The sequence below is a fragment of the Girardinichthys multiradiatus genome, chromosome 19 (assembly GCF_021462225.1).
Source record: "Girardinichthys multiradiatus isolate DD_20200921_A chromosome 19, DD_fGirMul_XY1, whole genome shotgun sequence".
Classification (NCBI taxonomy): Eukaryota; Metazoa; Chordata; class Actinopteri; order Cyprinodontiformes; family Goodeidae; genus Girardinichthys; species Girardinichthys multiradiatus.
The window spans coordinates 31024997-31042259 of record NC_061811.1 but is presented as its reverse complement, the minus strand read 5'-3'; the positions used below and the strand labels follow the sequence as shown (position 1 = coordinate 31042259).

At 40.2% G+C, this 17263-nt stretch overlaps 1 protein-coding gene across 5 annotated transcripts in view; it reads right to left on the bottom strand.

The window, feature by feature from the left end:
• Nucleotides 1-17263, bottom strand: part of slc8a3 (solute carrier family 8 member 3) — a 177915-nt gene that overhangs the window by 77659 nt on the left and 82993 nt on the right. For 2 of the 5 annotated variants that reach the window (XM_047344983.1, XM_047344984.1), the window contains exon 1: nucleotides 6470-6514. The exons of the other annotated variants lie outside the window; for them this stretch is intronic. The gene's annotated coding sequence lies outside the window, so the exon portion shown is untranslated. Of the gene's footprint in view, nucleotides 1-6469; nucleotides 6515-17263 lie in introns of those variants that run through there. 5 annotated transcript variants of the gene reach the window in all.

Sequence of the window (17263 nt, the reverse complement as noted above, 5' to 3'; positions counted from 1 at the left end):
GTATTTCATTGGGACTTTATGTAATAGACCAACACAAAGTAGCATATATTTGTGAAGTGGAAAACAACCTAACACATGGTTTACAACAGTAAATATAAAATCTAAAAAGAGTGGAATGCAATTGAAAGTGATTCTCAGTAGGATTTAGGTCTTGAATTTCATTTGACCATTTTAATGCAAGTATGTTTTAATCTAAACCAATTCATTTTAGCTCTGGCTCTATGTTTAGGGTTGTTGACCAGCTGGAAGGTGAATTTCTGCCCCAATGTCCAGCCTTTAGCACTTTTTAACATCCTTCCATTGTCCTGTCAGCTGTGACCAGCTTCCCTGTCTCTGCTAAAGAAAAGCATCGCCATAGCATAAATGAATGACTCTCCTTCAATCACTTTATTTGCCTAAACCACTAAGCATGCAGGTTAAAGGGGGAAAATAGACCAAAAAAGTACGATATGGTCAAAATGCTCACTTGTCTAATAATTGTGCACACAGAGGAGGACTCTGTTAATAAGTAGGTGACATATGAAGGCAATTGATTGCACCTGAGTTTATGAAGGGGTGTCATTGTAAACGGGGTGAATGAACATTACAGTGTTGTGCTACTTTGTCTTGACTCCATTCTTCTTTCACAGCCTTTTTAGACAGATTGATAGCTGGACGCTATACAGACTTTTCCTACTTTTTGAGACACAGACAAAGTGAGAAGTAGTTCATTGCAGGGTTTATGGCTCCAGTTTGAGGAAAATGCCCCTTTAATGAAGTCAAATGTCTTGAGGGGGTAAGGCTCTTTCTTTGGAAAAGCAGTGCGTGTAACATCATCACATAGAAACAGCTCAATATGGCACCTCAGCCCCAGCGGCACTCTCTCCACTGATCGTCCTAATTGATCTTTATAAAGAGTTATCGACGAGTCCAGGCAGCTAAGTGGTCAGTAGGTGCCCTGATGCCTCAGCAACTCGCCTGATCACAGGAGGGGGACTCCTCCAGGAATAGTTTGTTGATTTCAGCCGGACTAATGCAAATGTTACATCACATGCTGTCTGTTGGTGGAAAATGGAAACAAACCCCCAATGACTCATGACACTCACTGCATCCGCTCTCTCAGGCTTCAGAAAGCATGCCCTGCGAGCGTCAGATAAGCAAACGACAGTCGACAGTGGCACAGCAAGCCCTGAAAAGGGCTGACATGCTTTATTATGCGTCTGCCATCTCATAGGAAGATGTTTTCCCTCCTAATACAAGCAAAAAGACAGTTTTTTTCTGCACGTTATTTGGGGAATGCATTTGGGAAGCAGGGTTCCAGCTAATGAATGGCCTGACTGCATTTATTATAGATAGCTGCTCATGTATCATGTATTAAGTCAAAAAGCAGCTCTTACCATGGCTTTGCAGTAATATACTTTCAGCACAGTGACATTTTGCCCATTTTGTACCAGCACCAGCACTGATGCACACTTTGAATCTTTATAATAGTGGAAAAAATGTACAGAAGTTGAAAATGTGTCTCCTAAAGCCAGACAAAACAATGCTTCACCCATCACACTTAAAATAATATAAAAAAAGATCTCTAGACAGCATCCAGCATGCATTCTTTTAGTTATGTGTAGAGATACAGTAAATCCTATTCTCTGGCTAAAATGTTTGTAGCTCAGGATTTGATTAGCCATACGGGGGAACTGTACAATCCAAAAGCCTTTTAACACGCCAAGCACAGCAGAGCAATTCATCTTTCTTTCCCTCTCGTCACATCTCACCAGTGGGGCTTTCCTTTTCTAGCCAGGCAACAAGACTGCAGTCACTCTGTAGCCTTGAACAGTGCTTCGGTTTTCATCAAAATCGAGAACAAGAAGCATGGGAGTCTAATTGACAAATGCGATCTAGCACACGCACATGCACCGCCTGCATGTTGTGGGGGGGGGGGGGGGGTGCCTGAGATCAGTGAAAGCTAAAAGCAAACCCCAGATGCAGCCTCGCTATTAATCTATGACTATCCACTCTATGAAAAAAAAGAAAAACAGCAAAAAAGCTATTTGTTTAATGACATAAGAGACTGCCTTTGGCCTGTAAGTAAACAGCTGTGTGCAACTCAGCCAGTACATCTATGCAACAGTTTTCTAGACCACTGTGTGGATAGCTGAAATCAGATGAAAAAACTTACAAATATCCAGAAAAATTACATCTGGTGGAAAGCTATAGCAATCATGCTAAATCAGACTAAATCACCTAATTTAAGATATTCAGTTGAAAGCTGGCCAACCAGCAGGATATGCAAATTAGTGTGCTCACTGACTAATACAAGTTACTGCTATTAGCAATTAAAGTCCATAACATATTTTTCTTCTAAAAGTTTTTTGATTGTTTTAGTCATAGTTTCAAGACTATTTTTGCAAATGTAGCATACTAATTTTGATCCTGAAACCACGGAGCTTCATTAAACTTCAAACTCCAGTTAAGTCCGTGCACAGGACAGGCTAATGAAACATTTTCCCGTTTTACCAAAAAGTTCCTTATTACATTTCTCTAAGTGGTAATGTAATAAATTTAAGGTACTCTTGCCTTTAAACATACATTTTACTTTTTGTTTTTAACCATGGTTCTCTCCTAGATGAAGCCACTAAAGGAGCTACTGCTGCAATCAACTTTCTACATTTCATCCTGGATGTGTGTTTCTGTGGCGTTTTCCGTCTGTTTGTTTATGTATGCTCTGTCTTCTCAAACAGTGGCAGATGGTTGCTCACACTGAGCTAAAGGGGAGTTTTCCTTTCCACCATTTCAAAGTCAACATCTCAATGCAATCGACAGTCCACTGTCACTTTGTGACTTTTTCTTTTGTAGAGTGCCCTGAGACGACATTTATTGTTATATAAATGAATTGAACAGAACTGAGTAGAGCTGTACCAATCAGAATCTTGTGGCCGATCTCTGCTCTTTGTAAAGCTCTGACTTGACTGGATCAATTCAATGGATTTCTAAGTACTATAAAAAATACGTGAGACATGCATAGATAATAATGTCTGCCTTCCTGTAGTGAACTGTCATGGTATATTTAAATCAGGATGATGTCACACCATGCGTGGCAGAATAATTCTGTCAGGGCTTGCGAGATAGAGGACCCCGGAATGCAGACTAGCAGGCAGCATGACGGCAAGTGCAAAACGATTTCATAAAAAAACCAGAAACTCACTCTCAGAAGAGGCAGGAACAAACAATAAACGGACAGGCAGGACAGGCTTGGCATGATCCACAAAACAAGAAATGAGCATGATCTGAGAATGTTTCCGCAAGGAATAAACAGGACAGCTGTGTATATATGGAGTGTGACCAGGTGAAACAAGAAGACAGATTTACTAGGTGCAGGTGAACCGGATAACGTTAATTAACAGACAGAACAAAATGTGGCTGGAACAAAAACAGAGACTCTTGAATACAAACAAACAAAAACTAAAGCATGACCGGAACCAAAAACCAAACTTGATAAAACATGAACAAGACTAAAACATGACCAGAAAAATAAACAGAAACATGATTCAAAACTTGAACTGTGAATAAGATCAACAAAAACACCCACAAATCATAACACAGTCGCTGTAAAACAAGGTTGCACTATTTTAAATAAATACAAACTGTGTTACTTATTAAAAATTTTCTATAGCATTTTCTATAAGCATACCAAGAATTATTAAAACAGCCTCTGAGTGTATTCCAGAGAGAATAACTGTTGCATTTCCAAATGACTCCCGAGATTTCTGAATTCAGCACGTTCCATTACAGAAAGTGTGTAGAAGCGCAAAACCATAAAACACAGCCACACTCCATTCAGCCTTCCTGTTATCTGCTGAAAGTCTGGCTCTCTCTCTCGCTGTCTCAAGGCTGAAATGAACAGCAAACAGCTCTCAGCATGTGGAAAATGTTACCCTTTGATTGTTAAATCTCTGTGCTTTATCTGATTTCAAACACCAGACTAACACTAAAAACAGCCCTCAGTCACATAAAGAGTGTTGTTGTTGATGTACCCTAGTAGTGCTTAGGAATGATCAGAAAAACAGGTAATTTTTAAGTTTTCAAGTGGCCAGTCACCAGTCGGGGATAATCAAGCTGATCGTTGCATCTCTGATTGAATGTAAATATTAATTAGCCACTGTTGTTTAAATGTGAAATAGTTAAGGGCAGTCCTTCCTTTTGATGGTTTGAGTTTTATATAAGGACTTCTTTAGATTTTGATTAAAGCAGTAACGTTTTTTTAATATATAGTACATATTTTTTAGTACGTAGTAAAAAGTTCTAAAAAAACAACATATTACAGTACAATGTCACTCAACTTTACACATTTGAAGCAAGATTACTATTTGCACTGGCTGTGAGTGAAGCCTTTGCACAGAACAATTAATCACCCGAACAAGATTAAGACATCTTTATAAGCATAATTTAGAAGTGTCTTTGAATGCTGTTGGATGTTTCCTGAAGGACTTTACGCTGTACTGACTTAACTCAGGCTACAAATGCTCATTAATCTGTTTTTTTCTTCTTTGGCTCTTTTTTGACTGTTGGATCAAGAGGCTTCCTTTGGCCTTTGCAGAGAGCACTCTAATGCGGCAACCTGCAGAGATTTACAGGGCTTGACAAATTGAAATGTTGGTCATACTAAAGTTGTCTATGTGACATTGCAAATGCTTTCAGGAATCCGTGACTAGAAAAGTCGCTACCCTCTAATCATGTTCACCAAAATCAGTCCCCTTTTAATTGATTTGACCAAAAACTGAAGATGAAGTTCCTCAAGAAATGAGCAAGATAAGGAGCTAAAAGTCCAGCAATTATTAGCAACACTTCTCTCCACCACTTCAGTCCTTCAGAAGAAGTAACTTTCACTTTTAAACCAAAGGCACAGCTAATGTTCACTCAAAAGTGCCTTCTTTAGTTGTTCTCCTTTATGTTGAGTGTTTTAAGAGTTTCTGTTCCACCTCTGCATTTATGCACCACTAAAGTACATGCAGAGTAACTGAAACATTCATTTCTATGACCACACATTACATTCAATTCACTGCAGTCTTGTGTTTGCAGGATTGAAAAAACCCGTTTCTGAAATGTTTTACTTAGAAAAACCTCGTCTGCAGTTTGCTGAATATTAAGGAGCGCACGAGCAGCTACAACATCTAAGCAATCAGACAGCAGGACATGTTTTTTTTAAACAAGGTTCGGATTACGATGGAAAGAAAAGATTCCGAAACAAAATTAAGACTATTAAGCTGGAAAGAGGGTGAGAAGAAAAGAAAAGGCCTGGTGCCTCATGGGAAATCAGAGTCTTAATTAAACAGGCTGGTTTCTGCCACCAAGCTCAGGGATTATGAGCCGTGCTCATTACAGTCCTGATTATTGCTTTTCCCCAGCAATCACAGGAAAAGCCAGTAAACACAATTGTCAATGATTTCTTGAAAAATTCACTTCAGATTTTGTATTTCAAACCCATGAGGTCTGAATCTGCCTCCTCTGAATTCCTGCCTAGCTTCGTCTGGTCTAATTTAGCAAATATGTACTAGACCACACAAAAGGTAACATCCAAAACCTCCACAAACACAAAGAGATACTGTACAACCTACTAAAAGTAGATATCATTATGAATATTACATAGCGGCCAAAAAAAGGTGAAAAAATTTTGTGCTAGATGCAGCAGCTCTGCAAGGTGGGTTGACTGCTCAGACCGTCTGTGAATTAAACAAACCTTAAAACCAGTCTTTGATTAAAAATAGTGAGATGAAAGGGAAATTAACAACTTTTCTAAATCTATCAAACCATAAGTTGTGATAAAGAAAATTCTTGGATTCACTAAACATGGAAGAGAAAAGCTGATCTTGCAAGTAATAATGCCCTTGGAACTGCTGTTGGATTTGGTCACATTATAAACACAGACTTTTATGTATTTTATTGTGATTTTACATGATAAACTCAATAGTGTCTCACCTAAACACAAAGCAGCACACAGCAGAGTGTAGTTGCAAAGCGGGACAAAAATTACACACGAAATTAACATTTTTACAAATAAAATCTGAAACGTGTGGCATGCACTTCAGTCTGATAGCCATAACTTAACTCCAGTGCAACCAATTGCTTTCAGTAGTCAGAACACAAATTATTGTGCACTATATTTTTTGTTTTATTTGCTAGAGTCCACTTATATGTAATTTGATCTCGACATGAATACAGGTGTTTTGTGAAAGACTCAGATTATCAGCATCATTTAAGACTGAGGAACCATGCAGACAGGGTAGAGATAAAGGTTTGGAGAAGTTGAAGGCAGAGTTAGGTTATAAAACAATATCTCAAGTTTGGAAGATATTACAGAGCACTGTTCAATTCACAGCAGCAAACCTAGTCGATTCACATTGCGCATGCGCTGTCACACTCCTCACCACCAGTAAATAAGGACCAAGAGCATATATTAACGACATTAAGACATATATAAACTTTTTAACATTACTTAGCTTTGTACCGTAGTTTCTTGGTCCGTTCTTTTGGCGCTAGTGCTGCTGCTTCTTCTCTTCTTCTGCTGGCGGTTCGCAACAAATTCAGAGGTGCATACCACCACCTATTGTACATCATTGTATAACTCCACCCACTATATTCTATGTTTTAGTTTTGTATTTCATAAAAATAAGAACAATGCTTTATTTATAATACTCTTGATTCTCCCCCCCCCCATCTCCCCTCTGTTCCTAATATTCCTTTTAGACTGAATTATCTCCCATTCTGGCACTACGTTTACTGGCGTTGAGGAGTGTGACAGCGCATGCGCAACGCGAATCGACTAACTGTGCTCCACTAACCAGCCTGAGATCACGTGACACCAAGTCGCTGATGTAAATTCGTATTCTCATAGAAAAGAAATCGTATTCACAAACTGTTATGGCATATTGTATTCATAAAGAATAAACCACAACTGTAAACTTGAACTTTGTGTTTGTAATTTCTTCAAGCTGTAATATTTTATTTTGTATTCTTACAGAGAAAATTTACAATACCTCTTTTGGATTTTAGTTATGCACAACTATTGACTAATATGCACACATTTCCGTCTTTACATACACTTTGTTTTTGACAGCATTCTTACCCCATAGTTAACAACTGAAAATATGTCTTATATTCCAGGTTCTTCAAAGTAGCCACCTTTTGCTTTGATTACTGCTCTGAACACTTTTGGCATTCTGTTGATGAGCTTCGAGAGGTAGTCACCTGAAATGGTTTTCACATCACAGGTGTGCCCTGTCAGGTTTAATAAGTGGGATTTCAAGCCTTATAAATGGGGTTGGGACCATCAGTTGTGTTGTGCAGGAGGTGGATACAGTACACAGCTGATAGTCCTACTGAATAGACTGTTAGAATTTGTATTATGGCAAGAAAAAAGCAGCTAAGTAAAGAAAAACGAGTGGCCTTCATTACTTTAAGAAATGAAGGTCAGTCAGTCCGAACAATTGGGAAAACGTTGAAAGTGTCCCCAAGTGCACTTGCAAAAACCATCAAGCGCTACAAAGAAACTGGCTCACATGAGGACCGCCCCAGGAAAGGAAGACCAAGAGTCACCTCTGCTGCGGATGATAAGTTCATCCGAGTCACCAGCCTCAGAAATCGCAGGTTAACAGCAGCTCAGATTAGAGAACAGGTCAATGAGTTCTAGCAGCAGACACATCTCTAGAACAACTGTTAAGAGGAGACTGTGTGAATCAGGCCTTCATGGTAAAATAGCTGCTAGGAAACCACTGCTGAGGACAGGCAACAAGCATAAGAGACTTGTTTGGGCTAAAGAACAAAAGGAATGGACATTAGACCAGTGGAAATCTGTGCTTTGGTCTGAGGAGTCCAACTTTGAGATCTTTGGTTCCAACCACCATGTCTTTGTGCGGCGCAGAAGAGGTGAACAGATGGACTCTACATGCCTGGTTCCCACCGTGAAGCATAGAGGAGGAGGTGTGATGGTGTGGGGGTGCTTTGCTGGTGACACTGTTGGGGATTTATTAAAAATTGAAGGCATACTGAACCTGCATGGCTACCACAGCATCTTGCAGCGGCATGCTATTCCATCCGGTTTGCGTTTAGTTGGACCATCATTTATTTTTCAACAGGACAATGACCCTAAACACACCTCCAGGCTGTGTAAGGGCTACTTGACCAAGGAGAGTGGTGGGGTGCTGTGCCAGATGACCTGGCCTCCACAGTCACCGGACCTGAACCCAATCGAGATGGTTTGGGGTGAGCTGGACCGCAGAGTGAAGGCAAAAGGGCCAACAAGTGCTAAGCATCTCTGGGAACTCCTTCAAGACTGTTGGAAAACCATTTCAGGTGACTACCTCTTGAAGTTCATCAACAGAATGCCAAGAGTGTGCGGAGCAGTAATCAAAGCAAAAGGTGGCTACTTTGAAGAACCTAGAATATAAGACATATTTTCAGTTGTTTCACACTTTTTTGTTCAGTATATAATTCCACATGTGTTAATTCATAGTTTTGATACCTTCAGTGTGAAGCTACAATATTCAGTCATAAAAATAAAGAAAACTCTTTGAATGAGAAAGTGTGTCCAAACCTTTGGTCTGTACTGTATATTGTTTTCAAACAATTGTATTTAAAATATTGGAATTGGTTGAACACTCATTACTTAGTTTTAGAAAACAATTTTAATAGTTAAATTCAAGCAGCTTGTTATAACCGTGTATAGCTGTCTGATGTCAGTTGATGATGTTACCCTGTTATGCTTGCTGTATTGCTCTTGTGCATTCATATATCAGCCTAAACCACCGAACACTGAGTGGGTGAGAGTGATGCAGTTGACCGTGCAGAAAGCATGAGGGGCCTCAGTAACAGACCGATCAATAAAGTATAAATAACTGCACAATATTATTTAGAGGACATAGGTGGTGAATGTCTTATCATGGCTGATACACGCACCAACACAGACACACTTAACCAGATGGAAAGGTGAAACCTCCCGGTGAGGTGCACACTCCAGTGAATGAGTGATGTGAAACTTATGATGAGCGCTTGCAGTGAGAACATTGCCAGGTTTATTAATACTGTTGCACTCAGGAGCCATAGTCACAAAGCTGGAGATGGAGTCACGTAAACCACATTCCATGGGAGGACTGCAGCTGTCCTGCTGCAAACCTTCCTCTGGCTTCAGCATATTCTCTTGGTGTCATCCAACTTGCATTCATCTCTGTGGGAAGATCAAACCTCTAATTTAAGTTTATCCAGTGGGCAGCTGCTCAGATTACAGCGTATCAGATTTAAGAGATGGCTGATTGAAACTGTGCTCAGTGACAAGATACCTCTCTCTGATCTTGTGGATGTTTCCCATTCTCAAGCCAAGGACTTGAATACCTAATGCACCCATCCTGCTCCCATTTGCTGCACTTGCTATCTCTTGTTGTCATGGATAGAAAACCCCTTTTGCCAGCCCAGCTCCACTCTTAATGTGACACATGACACATGAATGCTTTCTGTAAAACGTAAACCTTTCCCATTTGATTCTATTCATGCATCTGTACCAAGCTAAGCTACATAAAGAAACTTTTCCTGGAGGGAGCAGAGATTCTGGAGAGGTTAGCTTTCTCTGGTGATATATATTCTATTACCTCATCTGTGGATGCACAGACACGTAAACTAAGACCTCCAATAAAAACAATGCTGAGTTAATAAAAAAAAAGAGGGTAACAGCTCACTTTATGGCTGAGGGAATGTTCCCACTACATCCATCGGACCTTTCTAATGAGGTTCTACTGCTGCAACAAGTTGTGCAGTCTGGAATCTTCCATTGTATAGTGTTACAAATTTTTAAATTGCACAGTGTGTGCCAAGTTAAAGGCTACAATCTGGTCGATTAGTCAGCAGGCTCTGCTCCTAATATAAATGTTTAATCACCGCTCATGGCAGGAAGGCTTGAAAACAATATTCTTAATGCTGTTCTTATGTTTTCTTGTATTTAAGGTCTAAAGACAAATCTAAAATGGCTAACATAAGCATTAGCAAAAGCTTTACAAAAATGGAAATCGGGATGGACAGTGGAAAAACAGAACTCAGAAAAACCAAGAATGCTGAAAAATATGGAACTACTCAAAGGATAATTTAATTTTAGAAAAGGCAAGTGGCTGTCACAGATCTAGATGAATAGACCTGATTGTGGTAGGAGGAGCAGCAGGGGCTTGTCTTTACTTGTCACGCAGGCTTGCAACACTGTCTCCATAAAAACATCCTGACTGCCTGCATTGAAGGAGAAAAAGACTAAATCTGGAAATGAAAAAAGGAAGAGGACTCTGAGAGCTGAATGAGAGGAAGAGAAAGGAAGTACAAACACAGTCAGCTACGCTCTTTATTTTGTAGGCCAAGAGCAAGGCAAGAGGGTGGGGATGTATGTTTTTTTTTTTGGTGTCTGGAGCGGGCCCTAAGGTCCTCCTCTGCAAGGACACGATGCAATAAAACACTCAGTCGTGATGTGTCTGATAGAGGACGACAAGGAGGAGAGAGGAGGAAGAGAAGGAACTAAAAGAGGATGCAGTCAAGATGTCGAAATGAAATTTGAAGCAGCAGCCTGATGGGGTGAAGGAGATGGTAGGACTGAAGGCAAAAAATTCATGAGCACTATTTTGGGTGTTGGGTGTGGGCCTGTCCTAGCCCAGAGAGCTAAAACCGGTGAGGTTGAATTGCCTGTGGCTAAATGACAAACACCATCATATATGGATGACTTAGGAGAACACCAAGTTCCTCTTTGCATCAAGCTGAGGGCAGTATTTGAAAGATGGCATGCTGAAATTATAAAACTTCCTGCCATTTATAGGAGCTAGGCAAACAGGTGAGACTACACAAATAGAAATCTGGTTGTCGTCGTTGTATTCAGCACATTCTTATTTATGCCCTGGTCATGTCTTTAAGAATCCTGCAAATAGGCAGGCATGCTAGGCAGGTAAAAAAGGAGCAAAATAAGGTATTTGTCACAAGTGACGGGAATAACATTGTTAACATAAATGTTGTTACTAAACTAAATTAATTAAAACTAAATTAAAACAAAGTAGTTGCTTTTATGGTGTAGTAACACGGTTACTAACTCAGTTACTTTTTGGGAGAAGTAACTAGTAACTATAACTAATTACTTTTTTAAAGTAACATGTCCAACATTGTTTGTCACTAACGGGAGTATAACGATAAATCTATCAAACTAGATGAGATGGGGCACAGTATAGGGAACATGAGAACTTGAGGAGATAAGATTTTATATATATTTTAGACAAAACTACACATGTCCGTTTTTGTTTTCACAACTACAATAAAAGTAGATCAAAAACTGTGTTAAAGGACCTGTAATCAGTAAATAAAATTCCAGTCACTGTTTGACCGGTCTATATATTGTGCATTAAAAGTTACAGCATATGGTGCTCTGACAGTGGTACTAAAGTATTGAAAAGCTGTGGGCTGTGCAGGTCACCTTATTGAGTGGTGACTTGTCTGGGCCTTCCAATTCACTGACCAGGACTCTATATGAAACTAATAGAATTGCAAAATAAATGTTCAAAGGTAAATCTTTGCCATTAGTGTTTAAGGGCGGCACTGAGATGCAGCAATAGAAATTTGTGGGTGATTTATAATCTCGAGTTTCTGTAAAGCTTTGACCTGCCGAAACTAATTTTCCTTTAAGGTTCATAATATAAGAAGATATACAAGGGTTGGACAATGAAACTGAAACACCTGGTTTTAGACCACAATAATTTATTAGTATGGTGTAAGGCCTCCTTTTGCGGCCAATACAGCGTCAATTCGTCTTGGGAATGACATATACAAGTCCTGCACAGTGGTCAGAGGGATTTTAAGCTATTCTTCTTGCATGATAGTGGCCAGGTCACTACGTGATACTGGTGGAGGAAAAAGTTTCCTGACTCGCCCAAACCATCACTGATCCACCCCCATGCTTCACTCTGGGCATGCAACAGTCTGGGTGGTACGCTTCTTTGGGGCTTCTCCACACCATAACTCTCCCGGATGTGGGGAAAACAGTAAAGGTGGACTCATCAGAGAACAATACATGTTTCACATTGTCCACAGCCCAAGAGTTGCGCTCCTTTCACCATTGAAACCAACGTTTGGCATTGGCATGAGTGACCAAAGGTTTGGCTATAGCAGCCCGGCCATGTATATTGACCCTGTGGAGCTCCCAACGGACAGGTCTGGTGGAAACAGGAGAGTTGAGGTGCACATTTAATTCTGCCGTGATTTGGGCAGCCGTGGTTTTATGTTTTTTGGATACAATCCGGGTTAGCACCCGAACATCCCTTTCAGACAGCTTCCTCTTGCGTCCACAGTTAATCCTGTTGGATGTGGTTCGTCCTTCTTGGTGGTATGCTGACATTACCCTGGATACAGTGGCTCTTGATACATCACAAAGACTTGCTGTCTTGGTCACAGATGCGCCAGCAAGATGTGCACCAACAATTTGTCCTCTTTTGAACTGGTATGTAACCCATAATGTTGTGTGTATTTCAATATTTTGAGCAAAACTGTGCTCTTACCCTGCTAATTGAACCTTCACCCTCTGCTCTTACTGGTGCAATGTGCAATCAATGAAGACTGGTTACCAGGCTGGTCCAATTTAGCCATGAATCCGCCCACACTAAAATGACAGGTGTTTCATTTTCATTGTCCAACCCCTGTAAGAACAACCTTCAACATTTGTTCTAGCCTTCCTGCTGTCAATATTTATGTGGAGTTGGAGTAAACATAATGCCACATGTGTGAAAGAACAGTTGCTGTAAAGCAGGGTTTTATGATTATTTTAGAACACAGACACAATTAATAAGGAGTTGACATTTTAAACTCGCTTTAGCATCTCATAATAAATTCTTAAAGTACCAGTATTAGCATGAATAAAATGACAGTCTCCAAATGAATTCAATAGAGAATGTAGATCCAATGCCTAAAAGTCTGAGCCATGCTGACATAGGCTGTAATCCTGGACTCCATTCAGCCTTTCACGCATCTCCTGAAAGTTTTGCTCTCTCTCGCTCTTTTGCAGCCTGAAACACAAACATGCCTGACATGTTTGAGTGTTGCTCAGTAACAGTACCAACACCAACTGTTGTCTTCAGCATAATTTGGAAGCACTTAGAAATGTTCAATTCACTGACAAAAAAAACATCAGAATTTTTTAGCTCTAACCACCTACTAGGGCCAGTGTAGTTTTAAATGATCTGATGCAATCATCAGCTGATTTCTCAGTGAATCTCTAGCCAATGAAGAACACTGCAGTTTCAAATTCCATGGTTAGAATAAGCACTCATCCTAATGCATCTGTTTTGCTTTCCACAGGCTCAAGGCTGGGGCTCCTTACCGAGCCTCAGCACATGTTTCACACATAAGGCGCCGCTTCATCTGCTCAGCTCTGCACACTGGTGTTACTACAGAAGGTGCTATTATTTTTGCTTTTGCTAAAGGCAATGGAGAAGGAAAATGGGAAAATGTGTCAAACCTTTGTGAATCTTTTACCTAGCAATAGAAAATACATTCAGTGTAAAGGAGAGAACGTGTGTGAGATTCAGTGTAAATGTTCCTGAGGATTTGTTTTTTGCATGGATCCTGGAAACGGCAATAATTGTAGGCTTACAGCAGATAATGCGGACAAATGAAAATCTTTGTGGATGTGTTATGGCACTATTTTTATGACCAAAATTTGTGTTGGACCTCGACAATAAGCTGAGTTTGGAAAGAGATAGAAGTAATTAAATTATTCATAAATAGCCATCAGGACAGAATCCATGCTGACTGTTGGCCAGTTGTTGAACGCCATTTTTATCAAGCCATAAAAATAAACTTGAGATCAATTTACAAAGCTATGACCAGGCCTCTCTTCACATCGTCTTTTCTAAAGTTATGTTCAGGGCTTATCTTCTCTTATCTTCAGCTGCAGAGTAACCAGAAGATGCTTCCCATTATACAAATCGAATTTATACCTTATCAATTACAGTTGTTTATTTCCATGTGGCTAGCATTCACAACCTGGTATTGTTCCCACAACACTTTTATTAACAGTAATAGTACGTGCACAGTTCTCTTGATGCAGTTACAAAAGCTAGAAATAGGCGACTAATGCAAGTTAAGACTTGTTTAGCTTACAAATTAGTTAATGAATGAAGCTCTGGGTAAAAAATTTAAAGGACACATGGACAAATTAATGAATGCCAAGAAATCTGCTGAAATCTGTCAGTACTTCGATAGCATTCCTGCTGATATGTGTAAATTGATATCAGTTGTCCACTATTCCTACTACATGTTTGTTCGGCAGGAGTGATTGATGCAGGAGAAGTGTTTGCTGGATAGTCTGTGACTTGATGAAATAAAACTGGCTTTCCTTAGATAGAAAACCTTTTTACAAATTTGACTAATAAAGTGAACTTGACTGAGTTGCTTAATACCTAGGATTGAATTAGAATATACGTAATGTGAATTTGAATGTGTCTATATGATTGGACTGAATTGAGTATATATTTGTATGCATAAATTGTATATTTTGTTTGTAAAGTGCCTTGAAACAACATTTGTTGTAGATATAGAAAAAAACTCAATTAATGAGAGCACCATTCCTTCTAAAAGCCCTTTGTCCTCATGTAAACAACCAGGACCTGTGTGATTCATTTCAAACTGATGCAAAGTCAAAATCTGCAGTGTTTTTCAGAGCTCAAATAGAATTTTTGACAACAAAACAACAAAGGGAGCAGACTAAGGACAAGCAACAAGAATACAGAACATTAAATAACGGTACTAAAACAAAACCTGCATATCTATAAAATAAAGAAATCACTGAAAGTAAAATGAATTTACATTAAAGCTACAATGGAATCCAAAAACCTTGCCTGCTGTTTATAGGATAGGCTCCTGTCAGGTTAAGACCTCTTCTGCTTCTCATTTGGTACACTTAAGGGCAGAATATAGTCGGGCGTACCTGACTCCATGGACGTCCGTGCGTACTCAAGGTGGACTCAAAGCAGAAATCTCAACTTTTACGACCAAGTTTGCAGTGTCACACAATAAACTGCTTGACAGGGAAAAGTCTCCACATAGAACTGTTTTATATGTCGCATGCTGCTTCGAGCAACAGGTCTCGAGTGCGCACAGTGTCACTGCCACTCTCTACGCCGTACCAACAGGTGTATTCCCCCTTTTTCATCCTCCGTCTGGTTTAATAGCCTTCAATGACATCTACTTTTATTTTTGTTTTTCCAAAGCTACACACCAAATTAGTTCTGCCTCCCCATCCGATGACGCCATGGCAGAAAGTGTAGGAAATGTCGGAATTTGTCACCAGAAATGTAGGAAATTGGTACGCTTGACTATGAAGTCTCAAACATCCCATGGACAGTGCGTGCAGAGTCCGCCCTGTTCACAGTACACCCGACTATGTTCTGTCACGCACATTTAAGCTGTACAGCCACAAACGAGCACATATTGACAAAAACAGCTGGAAACACTATGAAATTCTGATCATTGTGCACAGCCCGGGGTTTATGTTTCTGCACACAATCCACAGAGCACATTGATAACATGCCTATAGCTATGTTTTGTGTTTTCAGTTCTCAAAATTACATATGCTATTTCTCAACCTAAGGGTTCAATCTAATGTAATATCTTTTGATGTTAAATTGGGTCCCTTGATACATTTCTAATTAAAGTATATGAAAATGACTGTTCTCTTCTACTTTGGGGACCACAGGACCACTTTAAAATATAAAATAGCTTGCCAATAAATGTCAGTTGAAAAGCTTGTTAAAAAATTTGTGAACCTTAATTTCTGCCCTTGACAAATTAAAACATCTGCATGCATACAGACTTCATGTAAAGTTCATTTTCTTTTGACGTGTCCTGTCACGGCATTTCAGACATATTATATAGCGAACCTGGTTGCTTACATGTGCCAGGGCAGATTTGCTCTGCAAAAAGGATATCTCAAGACAGAAAAAGTATCTCAGACACCACTCACATCCTTCATTCTGAGTATCAACTTCTTCTTTCAGGTCCGCACCTGAGTATTCTTGTATGCAGATTGAATTGCTACAAAAACTCTCTATTAAAGTCTTAAATTGCATAAAAACCCCAAACTGTGATTGCAGAAGTACAGGTTATGGTCCATAGGATTTTAAACTGTATTACCATGTTTTTATTGTACTTATTTATTTGTTTTATTGATTTTATAATTTGACAAAGTGCTACATGCAGTGGGAGAAAGTGTGAATGTTATGTGATTTTCAAAGATTTTATGTTTAAGGAGCAGCCAGTGTCTGTACCCAAGACAAATTTGCTTTGGACAATAAAGATAATGTAATCTAGAATCCTAATCGCGTGATTGACTTTATTAAATCAAGACTGGATCCAGCATCAAAGTATGCAGGCCACATTGATTTAACAGTAACCTGTGTTTGTATAAGCTCCAACCAGGAGATACCACCCCCCCAGTCCCCCAAACCAACTGAGCAGGCACCAGCACCAAACAGCAGCCAGACCAAGGATAGGAGGGCGCAATACCATCCCACCTGGTGAGCATGCCCCTGGGACGTCATAAAGAGGGATGCCCACAAGAGCCCTGCATAGCCCCTGATGCCACAGCTGGCCTGACTGATCCCCAAGAGCAATAGGTCACCCGATGGAAGCCCACCACTCAAGGACATGACCCCAGCACTCACTTAAACAACACCCCACCAAGGGGGGCAGCCCTCTGCCAGCCACCTAATGACATCATCAGAGACCCCCAGGCCATCCCCAAACCTCCAGTCCTTGTTGAATGAGCACAGATGCAGGGGAGAGAGCAAAAGAGGACATTGCCGTGTCCCCTGAGCCCAGCCCCTCCCCCCCACGGTGTTTTCAAGTGTGTCTGTAGTAATGTGAAATGTTGTGATGAATGCAGATGTGTATGTTTGAGTTGCATAAGAATTGGAGTTGTGGCTAGGGTGTGCGAGACCTCACTGCTTGCTGACAGCAGAGTGTCCCCCACCCCAACTCCAAAGCCCTAAGTGTCTGTTGTGTATCAAAAGTGAGGTGCAGGATAGGGCCAAACATACGGGTAGGGGGCACTGCATGGTGCTCCCCTCATGACTGCAAGGTCCATCATGAAAATGCTACTGCTGTGTGATGTGTGCTGTTGCATATGTTACGGAGGGGGGGATGTTCAGCATTCTCCTGTCTGAACCAACACTGTTAGGGTTTTTATGACTTTTTGTATTGTTTATCACTCATCTAAGTGCTTTTCCCT